Genomic DNA, 16,323 nt, shown 5'->3' with positions numbered 1-16,323 from the left:
TGCGCATTTGTCTATCTGGAAGGACCCACGTGACGCTGGACTATGCATTTGGTCATCCATTGTTCAGAGTGCACCACACACAAATTAACTTAAAAATTTGTTATAGTGGCCAGCTGTAGTGGACGCAGTGTATGTAAAGGGTGCTAAAATATCTTCTTATGTTTTAACTGTTGTTGCTGATAGTACTACATAAAGCCTTTAAACGGCATTCGCTGCAACCTATGTCTGCAGATGACACAATTTGACCCGCGTTCAGTTCCGTTTCCCTTGGAATTTTTCTAATGTTCACCTCAATTCAGCGACCTTGGCGATGCCAAAAGCAGTTACTCGATACGGATAGGTGGCCGTCTCATTTCACAGCACTGATTCATGAAGCTTTGGCATTATTAGGTTTACAACTGTTCACGAAAGTAACCAGAATAGCAGTGGTCGAATATTACGAACGCTCCAGCTTTCCTGTGGCTCATGGCTCAAGAACTACACTGTGTCCGCGATGTTTGAGGCCATTACGTTCAAGGTTCAGCCATAACTTGAGGAGATTAAACATTTCATGAACTGTCTTAACGAAGGATAGGAGTAAGCAGGTCGGCCCACACCACAGCGCACTTCATTCTACGACATTCGTATTCACTTAATTCCCATTCCTAGAAATAAGATCGATTCAGTCAAGACAGTCTCTTTCATACGAAAGCAGCGGTCTATAAATTACGTGCCAATAATCTCCTGAGTGACTTATCAGGGACATATCTAAAGCATATAAAAGATTAATCGGGCACTTTCCCATAGTCGTTTTGCCTTGTGCATCTCTTCCTGACATGAAAGGAAAAACGTCTCAGATATTGCGTAGCCTTAACTGAGACACTCAGACCTTCTTTTCTCTTATGGTGAAGAGCGATGGACGGGGAGTTTTGTCTAGAAATATTTGCCACCCCCTGTATATATGCCTCAATTTTGCCTTCCTTTCCCTCACACTATCTCAGCAGCTAATCCGTTTGTACCCTTACTCTCCTGGTTCTCCTCCTCCCTCATTTATCATTACGCTCTGAATGGCAAATGTTTAACTTTCCACTAGGATGGAGCCAATGAAAAATACTCACTGCTTTTAGCATGGACATGATTGCCGGACTAATACAGGACATCGCAGCCGACCAACTGCTGCAGCTCGATAGGACGTCCCCACATCCAAAGCGCTGGTGCTGTCTGCGAAGGCCATGCATACAAGCATTACAATGAGCCGCAGAAGATCCGTGGAAGCTAAAGTGTATCAGTGTTACGGAGAAAAATTGTTACTAGTCAGCGGGCTCTGACAAGTTATTAGCCTCTAGGCTCTCTATAGCCTCATCATATGCCACTTGTTCCGTCTGCTATAATACTTTAGTGGGTAATTGTGTTAAAGACAAGACAGATGCATGCGGGAATGCTTACTGCCTAGGTAATACTCAATTCCAAATGCCGATAAGTTGGGCCGTGACGGGTTGAGTGACAATTCAAACCATGCCGTGGTCTGTAACCCGGAAAATCCGAAGTTAAAGGTGCACTAAAGAGGAATCTGAACTCGTCTTTTTACCGCGGGAACTCTATCTACACATTCTGGGCTTTCTTAGAAACTTCTAATGATTGTCCTGTGCAGCCTATAGCCCTAATAAAATCGGATTAAACGTCCCGGCTGCCGCCTTTATTTTTTAACTCAACGCGATAGGCAGGGTAAGTATATCAAAGAGAGTCCACGTGTATTTTTGTTTCCATTAGCCTAATTCGCGGCTATATTGTCTGTGACTGAAACGGTTCGTTCACAGAAACCTAAAAAGTGAAAGCGAAGTCGCCACTGGACTGGCTAAAAATACTATATGCATGGGTTGTCTCCGCCTCCCTACCGCGTTCAGTTAAAAAAAACGCGGGAGCGGGGACATTTAATCCGATTTAATTAGGGCAATCCGCCACACAGGACAATATTTCGAAGTTTCTAGGAATGCCCAGAACGTGTAGACAGAATTCCTGCGGTTCAGATTCCTCTTTAGTGCACCTTTAACCTCTCTTCGCAAAAGTAAAAAAGCCATTCCCTTGCATCTCCTAGGAAGCCCACTGCGTCCTAATTAAATGCTTCAAAGTTTTATGCGCCAGGAAGTCGCTGAGACTACGAATGGTTCCTTCCAATAAATTTGAGGATTATATCGCAACAGTTACGTAAAAAATGGATGGATGAGTGATTTCACTCCGGTGATCCATCAGTTGTGCTAATATTTTTTTATTCCACGCCACTGTACATGTGGTGAGGCATTTCACTAAGCCCTCGGACAGCTTTCCCACAAAAGATTAAATTGGTAATAAAATTTCACACAACACTGATTTTACCGAAACGTTGCCAAGCTAACACACAAAGTCACTCATGTTACGCGAGACGCAAGCAATTAATAATTAACCTAATTCATCTGAACAGATGCGGAGTCAAGTGAGGTCACTTAACTTCTATATTCATGCCCCACTGTGGGCCACCAGGTTCTTCGTAATGGAAGCCTTTGGAACATATCCAGCTTTACGTGCTTCTAAAATGAGCGCCGAAATTCAAATATGCAGCCCGTCCAGCATTTCACCTCCATCAGAATACCATGGCTGATGAACAGAAAACCATCAAAGCGAACAGTGAGCTGTACCGGGTATGCGGTTGAACTCCAGTACCGTGCCGTTAACCAGAACACCAGCTTGCATGGCTTTAGCAGAGACATTCACATCTTGTAAGGGCAATCCAGTTCTATTGCGACAACATTGGCTGCGATCGCGAAAGGACGGAAGAGATGTACGCGTACCGCAATTGCTTGCCCCTGAAGGTCTACGAAGGGCAAAGGGAGAGACAGGTGCCACTGATGGTCCAACCCTTGGACAGATGGCCACCCTGGGCACGGGTGCCGAAATAGGAAGCTCCGTCGTCCGAGACTCTGGGTGAAGGGGATAGCAAAGAGGACGTTCATTACCTTCCGAAGGACATGGGCGTAGTGCTGAGATAAGGGAATGTCGTTGGATAGAGAACATTAACAGCCAGAGAACAACAGGTTGGGGGAATCCTGGCGGTCGCCGGTGCCTTTGCTCGGTCGGTCGCTAGTCGGCGGCGGCACTCAACACATTCCCTTTTTAATGGCCCCAAAAAACCGTTTTCCACTGGAGAATATTGACAGAATTTCGGACGCTGTTTTTTCGAGCTGCACTCCGCGGGGTTGCTCGATATGAGGTCCATACACGAAGACGACCCAGGGAAAGCGGTTTAAGGGCTCTAGGGCAGAATCCGTGGCGCGTCACATTCGGTAGGACGGTTAAGAAAAAAAAAATTGGAAAGAGCAATCTATGTAAATAAACTGATTAACTTTTTAATTGATGAAATTAATTCGCTAAAATAATTGATGATATTGAGAAATTGTTTGAGAAATTGATTTGTTCTCAACTGATTGAGAAATTGATTGACTGAGGAGTTGATTGATTGAAAAATTGATTGAGAAATTTAGACTGATTTACAACTCGACTGAGAAAAAATAATTAAGGAATTGATTAATTTGTTGATTGATTAACGTCACGGCAGATGCGAAATTAATCAGATAATGAAAAAAATGCGCGATGGATTCAGTAAACGTCTCCAAAAGTTTGCGTTCTGGTACCGCTATGAAGATAAGTACAGGAAAGATGCGTGTCGTGCGGCAGAATTACTGCAAACACCTTTGTCGCGCGAAAGAACCCAGGATACGAACCTCTGTCGCACGACACTACGCAGGACAAAAAACTCCTCGCGGCTCAAAACTGTAATGCGCGACACAAAATTCTGTCGTGCGTTTTGAATCGGGCCGATAGCCAGTCAGCCGACGTTTATTCCAAACCCTTCATGCTTCTTTCATCCTTGAACCTGCATCCTGTGTACACAATTGCTGACGGGCTGTTTGGATGTGGTCTGAATGAAATTTTTTCACCGTGGCAATTACGTAAGCAAACGAAAGCACATGACGTGAACTGGATAAATTAACTCATGCCACTCAGTTGTAGCTCCTGGGCATGTGTGCAGGATCGACTTCGCATCCCTTAGGTACCAAATTGGCTTGCCCAACAATGGGGTCAGTACTGCAAACGGGAAGCATTCATTCATTCACATTGGCTATAAAGAAATATTTGACTCATCTCTCCGATAACACGCGGTGTTTTCTCTTTCGCCCTCAGTGCTGCTTCACATTTCAGCGGCTGCATTTTCTTTGCGTAAAAGGTACCAAGAATTGAATAGCAATGTACCCGACACCGGCAATACTGCAGGGGAGCCCAGGGACCTTGTGGAATCAATGACGTCATTTTGTTTAACCAACCTGTGACGTATCCGGCTGGGTGTTGCCCTGGTACCGCAACCAGGGGATGAAGGCATGTTCTCGGCAGGTGGTGTAGATGCCCTCCTGCCAGCCTTGGCAGAGCTGCGAGAATAGGAAATAGCTTATTTTCTACGTTCGATTAAATGACGATGTTCGGGCCTATACACATTAAAATCTCCCAAATGAACTGAAAAAAAAACACGGCGGTATATTTGAGTAGTTTGGGCATATGCTAATTCGGTGCACTAGCAATTTGGTATTCCCTTCGGTTCCGTTGTCCAGATCCAGTGTTCACGGATGGTAGTTGTTCGGATAACGATAATGGGTTAATGCCCGTATAAGCGGAATCGCATTCGCTACTTTACATTCATAGATCCCTGCTGGGAGTACTCCTACCAGTCCTGGTGCAGAGGTTCGGCGGTCAAGCGATGCGCCCTTCTATTTCTCTTCCCTTGTTTGGTATATTATGTATTATTCCTGCTCAATGTGCTGAATGTGATGCCGAAAAGCCATCACCACGAATGCGCGGCACCAGGCCTGCATGATGGGCAGAGGTGGTCATGAAAGTTTTTCCTATGAGTGATGGGGACACCGTTAATCACGAAGAGGCCTGAATTTCCATTCTGGATGTGGACAATGCAAGAAAACAAAGTGCCAGCAAATATAAATCAGATAATAAATAAAAAAATAAAAAATTGGCAATGGTTTAGCTATGGTTAAACCTGGAGTGACAAGATAGCTACAGCTGGCAGAGTGGAAATTGGTCACATGACCAACCACGTGATCAGCCACGGCGCCACGCTGCCAGCAGCTGCTCCGCACCACGTGACAGTGTGGCGGCGCCACCGCTCTGACGGCTCAAAATGCTACAGTACTGTAGCTATCGCTGCAAAATTACGGCAACGTTGCACGTTTGGAGGAATATTGAACACTATACATCCTGTCCTCTGGACTACAGTGCAAATACGGATAATCATTTTACCATAAGAAGGATGTGAAGCCATTCTATGATTGGTCACAGGAGAAATCAAATATCACGAGTTTTATGGTTTATGAGAGTTTTTAACGTCCCAAATCGACTCTTCACGCTGTAGTGAAGGGTCCGCAAAATGTCGACCACCTGGGGTTCATCAACATGCGCTGGCATCGCAGAGCACAGGGGCCTTTAGAATTCGGCCTCTATCGAATTTCAGCTGCCGGGGCCGGGATAGAACCCGCTTCCTTCGGATCAGTAGTCGAGAGCCACAAGCAGTGAAGCACCACGGCGGCTCAAAGGGAGTTAAGGGATTGCTGCATCAAACTGAATAGCGGTGGAATCAACACTGCCAAGCTTGCTTTCAATGCAACTATAAGCTCGCAATGAGTATGTTCGCGGTAGTAACTGTGCTGGTCCAAAAAGGCGACAAATGTTTCGCCGTCCTGTCGCAGATTATTTTGAAGCCGCCTTCTTTGACAGAACTGCATCGGTCACTGTGACGAGAACTAAAAAAAAATTCTGTTGTTACTGCAACTATTCCTGCTTTTACAACAACGCCACATCCGAAAATACTGTGGGGAATACTGTACCGACGACAGAAAGCCTTCTGTTCTGTTTTGATAGGGCGGCTCCCATAGGACACATAATAACTCCTTTTCATTGTGAGACCAACATGAGGTCGTCGTCGCGATGATTAGGATGGAAGCATCGGAACACAACTACCAAAACAGCGAGAGGACGAAGGTTGCAAATAGAGCAGCTCTTACAACGTCACAGGCAACAGGGATTGTGCGTCATAAACTTTGCACCACTTGCACTGCACAAGTGAAGCACGACAATTCGAACGCAACATTTTGTGAGGATACATCGTTGCACTCTTTGGTGCGTCGAGCTCCTACGGAATAGTTTATGTGTAGCTGCTCCCGGTTCCCATGCTGACGGCGCGTTCGCCTGGCCAAGTTGAGCGGTATTGGTGTCACTTATTACACATGGAAATCTGCGCCTTGGGGTTTTAGGGCATACCACCTCCGTCCATACAAGCAGCCTACCTACGTACAGTGATCATGAGGTGCCCCGATCATTTCAATCGACATCAGTGGTGAAGGTCTTGCCAGATACGGCAAAGTGAAGTATGGATATGTGTGTGGTTATGTGTGTTGCTGCTGAAAAGAAGGAGAACGTTAGAGGTCTAGTTGCTGGAAACTTGTTACGCATTACAAATGCATTGGCAGAGTTATTACAGTGCAGCTGGAGATGTACTGACAGCTGCCCCTCCCGAGTGAATTTACAAAGTTTGGCAGAGTTGGCCACGTACCTGCTAAGGTGAGGCTGACGGGAGGCAGTTGCAGCCCCTGCAGTGGGAAAAACTGAGTCAGCAAAGTTGCGCAGTGATGTAGCGTTTCAAAATACACTATAACAAATTCTGGTAAATACTGTGAAGAAGAAGGGTATCATCCTAGCCACACTGCCATCGCACAGAGCGAGCGCCTGCTGACCTGAACAGACGAGAGACTCTGTCGCCACCGTGCTTTCGCCGCCGCCTGAGCTTAAACCAAGGCCCCGTTACGTTTGGTGGAGGTTCAGTTTAACATCCTCGTACCGCCCTGGGCCTGCGCAGCCGTACGCTACCGACCCTGTTATACCTGGTGTGGCTTCCAGTCCAAATGATCAAAGACGCGGACTCCCCGACCCGGATTTCCAGAAAACCAACGAGAAGCCTATTGATCCTTCTGTAAGAATCGTGGCTGCAAGAATGTCTGAAGCAGCGACGACAATGGCGTCCCCACGTAGTCGAGCATGCCATCGGTTGTTCTCATCAGTCACGCTGGGGTTGAAAATTGACGGAGAGCTGCGCCTTCAGCAGAGGTTCCGCGTTCCGGTCATCAGACGAGGAAGTGCAAGCTCTTGAACCCCTACTGGGAAACAACCTGACATTCCTGTCCCACATGGGCCCTCATTCCTGTGTCACGTGCTTGCATTCCTGGGCTACATGGGCGCATACCGGACCCACGTGCGCGCCCACCTGGAGGCTGTGTTTACAACAACGTGACCAGGTCTTGTACTTTTTCCATCGACCGAGCTGCGAGAGAACATCAGTACCGTCCCTGCCGTGGGCGGTACGATCAGTGTCATCGTCTGCAGGTTTGATTGGACATCCTTATTCGAACTGTATTCCCCAGCCAGGGATCTGGGGAATACGATGGGTACTTAACGAGCTACTGAGACACTCCCGACCGCTAAGAAGCTCCTTTTACTGCGAGACACTCTCTGTTGCTCTCCCCTGTAGAGTATGTAAACAGTCTTTGCTAAGACACTCCCGACCGCTAAGAAGCTACTTTTACTGCGAGACACTCAGTTTCTCTCACCTGTAGAATATGTAAACAGTCTTTGCTGAGACACTCCCGACCGCTAAGAAGCTCCCTTTACTGCGAGACACTCTCAGTTGCTCTCACCTGTACAGTATGTAAACAGTCTTTGTATGAGGTCTTCCTTGTTTTCCCTTCTTAACCTCATCCCCGATCCTCCTTGCCCCTTCTCTGGCCCGACCACGCTACCTGCTTCCTAATATCTCGTGTAAGCTGAGGGATGCTGCTACCCGAATCCCAACAACTCTTGGCAGTGATGGTCTCAGAAGCCTGGACGCGCCAATAACCCGCGATATCTTATATGCTCGAAGCCGCCGACCACCAAGCCGTGCAGGTGGGCTCACCAGTCCTCTTTTCCGGCTCCCTCGGGAGCACTCTTATGCGGTCCTGACGATCATGACGCTGAAGACTGGCTCACATGATACGAGCGGGTGAGCACATGAAACAAGCGTTGTTGTTGTTGTTGTCCTCATACTATGGCACATGCCCACATAGGGGGTGTGGCCAAGAATTGGGGGCACATAGAGTTTTTCAGGTAACTAATTCCTGGACGAAATTAAAATGAATGAGGACGAAAGAAATAAACAAAAAGGAACAATGAAATGAAACGGGGAAATGCAGAACGCACGCAGGAGATCGAGACTGATGTTTATAGCCGAGTAGTTATAGCCTCAAGTGTTTATAGCCTCGCGCCACTGCCATCAGCGAACAAGGGGCTGAGGCCCTTCCACCGGTCCCTCCTCCCGCACCAGCACAGCCGCCCGACCTGTCGCTGCACCCCTCACCTACGCTACCGCCGTCGCACGGCGATGGCCGCCTGACTACCGCCCAAACTACACTCCGCCTCAAGCGTCTGTGCCTCAAGTTTCTCACGCTACGACGGCTTTTTTTGCAACCGCTTCGACAATTTGGCAATCCCTGACGTACTAGTGACAATCGGCCTATTTGCTACTCTTGCGGACTGCCTGGCCATTGGCCTGGCTTTGCCGTCGTCATGCGCCAATCTCCCCAGATGCCGGTTACTGGCCTCCTCCGAGTGAATAATCACCGCAAGCCGAGCCGCCACAGAGTCGCCCGCTTTCACCTGATCACAATGCCTTCTCCACCCGGTGCTCACCTTTTCCTCGTTGCCGCTCCCTTTCTCCCCCGCGCCGGCGCCCGAATCTTTCGCAAGATGAAAACTACACGCCGCAGTTCCTGAGGCGAGAACTGCGCCATAATCGAAATGTCCAACGCCTCAATTATCTGCCGCCAATCTGCACGCCTTTCCGTAGAGATTGTTTCTGTTCTGCCGCTTGTCGACACCGGTGCTACTGTGTCTGCCATGGCCGCCTCTTTTTGTCGCTCCTCGCGAAAAGTGACGACCCACTTTCTGGATTCTTGTTGCGCACTGCAAGCGCGCAGGTTATTCCGCTGTTAGCGACGAACGGCTCACGTCGATATTCAGGAAACACTCTACGTGATTGAATCCATCATTTTTTCAACCTGTTCTCAAGAAATACTCTTGGGCTGGCACTCCCTGTCGAGCCATAAGGCAGTGATCGATTGTGCTCGTGCTGAACGATTTCTTTGCGTTCAGCAGTTGCTCGTCTCCGATGCCCCTTCTGCTGCTCCTGCCAAAGCTGTCATTTCCGAAGACACTGAACATGCCCGCCTGTTCTTCCGTTCGTAATTGTCCCCATCACATCTCACCTTGTTCACGACGGCAACATACTTTTTACACCATCGCCCCTCTTTCTGTGCCGCAAGTACCTGTCCACACCTTACACCGTCCTCACCCGGTCAGCTGGCCTTAGCCCGTTGTTCGTGTCCAATCCGTTTACATATGCGTCCGCTGTGCGTCGCGGTGAGTGTCTCGGTACCGCACAGATAATTGATTTCAATCTCTACCGCAATGAAACTGACGATTCGCAGTCCCTAGCAGTAGATGCCCTCAGCTGGCCGGTTCCTGCACTCGACACTTCACCTCCAGATGTTTTCCTTCCCTCCATCAACGCCTCTCTTGCTGCACCTCAACGCACTCAACTTCTCGCGCTCCTTCATCAATTTCGTTCCTCATTCAATTCACACCAACCCGCTTTGACCCGCACGTCGACTGTCGCCCACCACATCGACACCGGTGACCACGCCCCTCAGCGTCAGCGCCCACATCGCGTCTCCGCCAGTGAGCGCCAAGTTAGTCGACCAAGTTGACACAATGCCTCACAGAGGCATGATTCAAGCCTCACACAGACCTTGGGCCTCTCCCCTGGTCCACGTGAAGAAGAAAGATGGCTATATTCGTTTCTGCGTTGATTACCACAGCCTGAATAAGGAAACGCAAAGGGATCTTTACCCTCTTCTCCGCGTTGATGATGTTCTGGACTGCCTTCAAGGAGCGGAACTCTTCTCTGCTCTCGCTTTACACTCTGGGTACTGGCAGGTCCCTATGGCCACCGACAAACGCCCTAAAGCCGCATTTGCGACCCCTGACTGCCCGTATGAATTGAACGCAATGCCTTTTGGCCTCTGTAACGTCTCAGCTACTTTTGGGCGCATGATGGACAGCATTCTGGGCGGTGTGAAAAGGAACTCTTGCCTGTGTTATCTCGACGACGCCGTGATCTCTCAACCCGGCTTTGCGACTCATCTGTCCCGGCTGAATCACGTCTTAACATGCGTATGGACGCTGGCCTTCAACTGAACTTAAAAAAGTGTCGCTTTGCTGCTAACGAGCTGACAATTTTAGGCCATGTTGTGTCAAAAGAGGGCCTCCGCCCTAACACCGCCGAACTTCGTGCTTTGACTGAGTTTCCAATACCTGCTTGCATTAAGGAACTGCGCAGCTTCCAAGGCCTCTGTTCCTATTTTCGGCGTTTTATTCGAAACTTTGCGGCCATTGTTGCCTCTTTAACTCAGCTTCTCGGCAGCAATGTGGATTTTTCGAGTTGGTCGCCCGCCTGCGACGACGTCTATAGCAACTTGCGCAGTCTCCTCACGGCACCACCCATCTCGCGTCACTTCGGCCCTCAAGCCCCAACCGAAGTACACACGGACGCCAGTGGCATTGGCCTCGGGGCTGTGGTCGCCCAACGGAAGTCTGGATTCGAGTGCTTGGCTATTCTCTGGGTCCTTGGAAAGTTTTGACCTTATCTCTCAGGCCGTCCACTGAGCATCATGCCCTAAGTTGTCTTGCTTCACTACAAGATTCCTTTGGTAGCCTTGCTCGATAGGCTCTCCGTCTCCAAGAATATAACAAACGTGTCGTATATCGGTCGGGCCGCAAGCATCAGTACGCTGATGCCCTGTCCGGCTCCCCGCTACCGGCCGAGTTTGCCAGCCTTTCGGCCCTCGAATCATATGCACCTTCGCTCACCACCTGTGTCATGCCTTCTGGGCAGCGTAAAGATGAGTGAATTGCTTCTCTTGACTTTATCTCCGACCCATCTAAGCCTCCACCATCCCACACCCTTCGTCGTCAAGCTTCACATTTTACAATTCGCGATGATGTACTCTATCGGCACAACTATAACTCAGATGGACGGAAATGGCCTATTGTCATTCCCCGACATCTCCAGTCCCAAATCTTCACCTGTTTCTACGCTGACCCGCAATACGGCCACGCGGGAGTCATCAAGACGTAGGCTCGCATCCGTCTCCGGTACTACTGGCGAGGCATGTGTAAATTCATACTGAAGTACGTCCGCTCCTGCCCGTGCAGCCAACGCCTTAAGCAAGTGCCTCATCGCTCTGCTGGAGAGTTGCAGCCACTACATTGTTCTCCTCGCCCCTTCGACCATGTTGGCATCGATTTATAAGACCTCTGCCGTACAACGCTGCTGGCAACCACTGGGTCATTGTTGCCATTGGTCACCTGACCCAGTATGCAGAAACCGCGTCCTTCATTATGCAGCGCTTTATACTTCGCCACGGTGCTCCTTGTGAACCCTTCAGTGACGGAGGACGCGTCTTGTCTGACGTCGTTAAAGCTCTACTCGCCGAGTGCAATATCATTAATCGGACTTGTGCAGCCTACCATCCGCAAAGAAATGGTCTAACTGGACAATTTAATCGCACTCTGGGCGACATGCTGGCGATGTACATTGCTGCCAACCACATGATCTGAGACCTCATTCTACCCTATGTTACGTACGCCTACAACACTGCTACCCAGTCCGCCACAAGTTTCTCTCCAAAACATTCAATTTTTCAATCTCCTTTTTATCCTGTTTAACCAACAATTACCTGCGCGAAAATAATTAAATATTGCCCTCAGGATGAGAGTTAGTATTTTGGTTGTATTATAAGATGTTTGGATGCAAAATCCGCCATTCGAAAAGCGTTGAAATTAGGCCGGAGGTTGAACCGGATGTTTGGCAATAAACTCCGATGGTGCGCATGCGCAGAACGTAAGATCGCGCGTTGACAAACGCCAAGAAAGAACACAAGGTTTTCGCATATAGCGCACCCCTTAGAAGAGCCCCTCAACCCTTACCCGCTTACGCGGCCACAAATGGAACTCACACCGCGACCCGACGTGACACGTATAGCTCAAGCCGTTCAAGACGACACGCTAGCAGCTGGTGGATTGCCGACAGTCTCGTGGGCACTCCGACGTTGCCTTTGTGATTTTGTTGTAACCGTACAGAATTTGCACCGGTCAAAGGATAATGGACACTTGTCAGTCGAGCCATGAAACAACGGCACCTTCTGTTTTAACGGTCACCCAGCTGAGCTGTCGTATTGGCAGCAGAGTTGCTCAGTGAACGATTGATGCTTGATAGATAAACACATCCCGTGATAAAGGAACTCGGTGATAAAGATGGATAAAGACTCTGATCAAAAACATACATCCGGGCAACTCATTTTGCATGAACTTGAAGGACGGTATCAATGTTTACGTGTATATAGGAAGCATATGTTTTTGGATAAAGTAAAATATTCCATGACTTGACCTCTACTGCCCCCAGCTTCCTCATTGACGAGAGTGTGCTCTAAAATCTCGTGCTATCAGATATGGTCTAAAGTGTGAGTTTAAGGTGTGATTTTAGATAAACTGAGCATACTGTGATGGTCTTGCAGCTAAGAAGTATGGAATAGGCCGTCGGCGTTAAACGAGTTCATTGGCGCATTAGCAATGATATAGAGGACGATGATTTTTGAGGAAAGGAATGGTTGTTTAGTGTTTAACGTCCCCAAACGACTCAGGCTATGAGGGAATGAGAGGTACTACATAACTGGCTCCCTGGATCATTGGAAAGCTCAGTCGTGCCCTCAGGCAGTGGTTCCCGCCTGCGAATGCAGCTTTCGCGGAATGTTTCGCACTTAGGAATGCTAAACGACCAGCACTTTTCAAGTTTAGCAATGCTTTCTGATTTTGTCCTTAGTGTCCAAAAACAACAAGTCTGCAGAGCATAAGCTGACTGAAAATCTTCGCTGTTTTCACGACCATTGGGGAAGAATTCAGCAAAGGTAACAAAGGATTCTGCCTGGATAGATCACATTGAAGTATGGACACTTACTCGGCCTCAACTTCAGAAGGGGCTCAGGCACGCACCCCTAGTTCAGGACGGAGAAGCCAACCAAAGCAGCACTGTTCAATGATGCCGAATCCAAATAGCCGGTGCTGCAAGAGAAAAAATATAGTATAAGCAACTTGTGCGAAGGGACCACCGAATATCTCTTAAGGATCACAGTAATTCTAGACTTCATATTTCCTTCTTTCATGCATTTTACGCGAAAAAGGAAGGTGCTGCCGTTCTGTTTATTCCGAAAGAAGTGTGCACCTGTGGGCTTAATTAACTGAATTTTGTTCACTGAATTCAGTGGGCTGTTTACTGAATTCAGTGAATTCACTGAATTCACTTGAATTTTGTAATTCACTGAGTTTACGTCTACTCTTCTATTACCCGATAGCGTACACAGTTCGTTCGGTTGAAAAGCCATCAGCGTAGTAACAGTGGGCAGTGCATGTCGGAAATAATTGAAAGCTCATTAAAATTTGTTGCATGTTAATTGTTGGTAGTAGTGATTGATTATTGACTGGTGTGATGTAAATAATTAATTATTAAAGAAATGAAGAAAAAAACCGGAAAAATGGGGGTTCAATGGGTCCCGCCGTGGTTGCTCAGTGGTTAGGGCGCTCGGCTACTGATCCGGAGTTCCCGGGTTCGAACCCGACCACGGAGGCCACAGGCGAAACGCAAAGGGCGCACGTGTGCTGGGCGATGTCTGTGCACGTTAAAGATCTCCAGGTGGTCGAAATTATTCTGGAGCCCTCCATTACCGCACCTCTTCCTTTCTTCTCTTAGTCCCTCCTTTATCCCATCCCTTTCTTAAAATAGGCGAGACGGTTTCTGCGCCGGTTCCTTTCATGAAGCCAAATTTAATATTCATATCAAAGACGTCAAACTGCTTAGAATTGGTGCTTAGAATTGCTTAGCATTGGTGATGCGAAATAAGAACCTTTAGAGTGTGTGGTTGGTGACATAAATGAGAAAATTGAAAGCGAATTACCAGCCAATGATTGTTGATGCAAAGTATCGGTGTATATCATCGCCCTAATAAAATAATCTAATAATCTGATTAAAAAAATGACGCTCCAAATGGTGTACGCTATCGCGTGAACTCATAAGCGCAGCATATGAATCCAACGTTTTTTCCCGTACTCTAATCACTTAACAATGAAGGATGCAACTCCTCGGAGGAAGCCGGCTAATCAAGGCTCGGGGTGGGTTGCCACGTCCAAATGACCGTTGCTGATCGAGAATATTACGCATAACAACTTCACTACACGAGCACCTCGCGAAAGTTTCAGAGAATATAGAAGCATACTCGAGACTATCGGGCTTAACACTGTGGCAATTTCGTATCTTTTTTATTACCATAGGCCCCGAAGAGTGGGCTGGTGCCAATGTAAGCAAATGCTTCTTTAGTTTATTACTTGGGCTAGCTGATATAATCACTAACGTCGGATGGAGTAAAACCCTCCCGAAGGAATCGACACGGGCAATCGTGAACTGACCAGCTGCGGAAAACAATCACAACACCTCGACAACGGTAGTGTTCACAGGAGGCATTATGTCTTAGCATACAGCTTCTGTTTATTACGTTGCTCATACATCAGAGGAACGCTGGGTTCAACTGTTGTAGAAAAGCATTCCATTGCATCATAAGTCAAGCTCCTTCTGTATACTAGTAAGGCTATCTCCTTTCTATACTAATACTTCCCGTTCCGGACCTCAGGTGGTTGTATTCGACAACCTGTCACCCTTCGTGGATGGTTACGTGTCACGCGTGCACTTTTAAAGCTGTAGGGGCAGCAGTATTTGTCATAAAGTAGAATTTGCACTGTGATAGTCATATCAGTCAGGTCTGGTATGAGGATGTAAACACTTATCATTGAAAGGTCAAAGATGTAGCCAGGAAAACCGGGGCACAAGCAAAAGAATTCGTTACTGTATTTTAAAAAATTTGGGGCGATAAATTACACTGATGCAGAGAAATTGCACTATATACGATTTTGTTCCAATTATGATTCTGTTCCAAATGTAGCCAGGAAAACCGGGGCACAAGCAACAGAATTTGTTTTTGTATTTAAAAAATGTAAGGGTGATAAATAAGACTGATGCACAGAAATTGAATTATTTAAAAATGTATTCCAATTACGATTCGGTTCCAATACTGAGTCCACTGTCTTTCACTCTCCAGTGTACTTTAATTCTGATTCTATTCTAATTCACACTACGCATCTATGCAAAATGTGTCACATGGTTTGCCCGTCTTGCGCGAAAACTCAACACTCGTTCTTGGAGTCGTCAACAGCGACACCCATTTAGGACGCCTGGAAGAAATAAACTGAAATTGGTATTAGGGGCCGGGGGGGGGGGGGGGGAGCTAAAGTCTGTCAAGCACGCCAAGCATGAGGCAGGCCATGCGATCACGCCTGCAAAGCGTGAAGAAGTGTGGGTGAAAGCGAGACATCTTAGTGTGAAAGTGCACCACGCCTAAAACAAGGGCGCAAAATAAGTGCCATCAATCACACTTGGCAAGCGCTAAGAAACGCGCCGCTCACTCATTCCTAGGAAACGCAATTTTTTGGCGTGAAGGCGCGTCACGCTTAGAGTAAGTGAGGAAACAATTGCCACTAGCGCTTTAAAAGTTTGAGCGAACGGGTCATACCAAAACTGGGGGACCGAAAAACAGTGACATGGTTCGGAGGCGAAACGGGAGCAGACGAGACGAAGTCGTTATATATGTTAATGGCTTTTCAGGTGCATTAACGTGCTAGAGCTTGCAGTATGAGGTATTCATATTTTAGGCCTCTCAGCAATAAACCGCGTAATTGTACTACGTTTTATTAAATCTTATACTCCGTCGGCGACACACATAATTGGGAAATAAAATTCCAGGGAACAACGCTGCAGCCAAATGTTGTCAAGCTTACGATATAGAAAGCAGAGAAGTTAAGCTTAAAAATCCGTAAATTCGCTTTTTGCGCTACCACGAAGACCAAGTAATATGAAGGACGATATAAGGGTATCACAATCTCAATTTTCTTGGGCGAGAACGACAGACACAGTATCAGTCTATTATATTAGTCTAAACGTCTTTGGTTCGGCTATGCGGATCAAAAACGCTCCCCCCAGCATCATATAGCTTCGGCTGA

General features: G+C 47.5%; 1 protein-coding gene across 1 annotated transcript in view; it reads right to left on the bottom strand.

Moving 5' to 3' along the window:
- LOC144100516 (uncharacterized) overlaps nucleotides 1-16,323 on the bottom strand; it is a 33,761-nt gene that overhangs the window by 11,796 nt on the left and 5,642 nt on the right. Inside the window, exons 7-11 of the mRNA XM_077633447.1 lie at nucleotides 13,178-13,281; nucleotides 6,626-6,662; nucleotides 4,335-4,436; nucleotides 2,805-2,933; nucleotides 1,098-1,200 (exon numbers count right to left, since the gene is read on the bottom strand). The gene's annotated coding sequence lies outside the window, so the exon portion shown is untranslated. The remainder of the gene's footprint in view (nucleotides 1-1,097; nucleotides 1,201-2,804; nucleotides 2,934-4,334; nucleotides 4,437-6,625; nucleotides 6,663-13,177; nucleotides 13,282-16,323) is intronic.

This window comes from Amblyomma americanum, chromosome 8, assembly GCF_052857255.1.
Source record: "Amblyomma americanum isolate KBUSLIRL-KWMA chromosome 8, ASM5285725v1, whole genome shotgun sequence".
In the NCBI taxonomy this organism is placed as follows: domain Eukaryota; kingdom Metazoa; phylum Arthropoda; class Arachnida; order Ixodida; family Ixodidae; genus Amblyomma; species Amblyomma americanum.
This window is presented reverse-complemented; position numbering and strand designations above follow the sequence as displayed.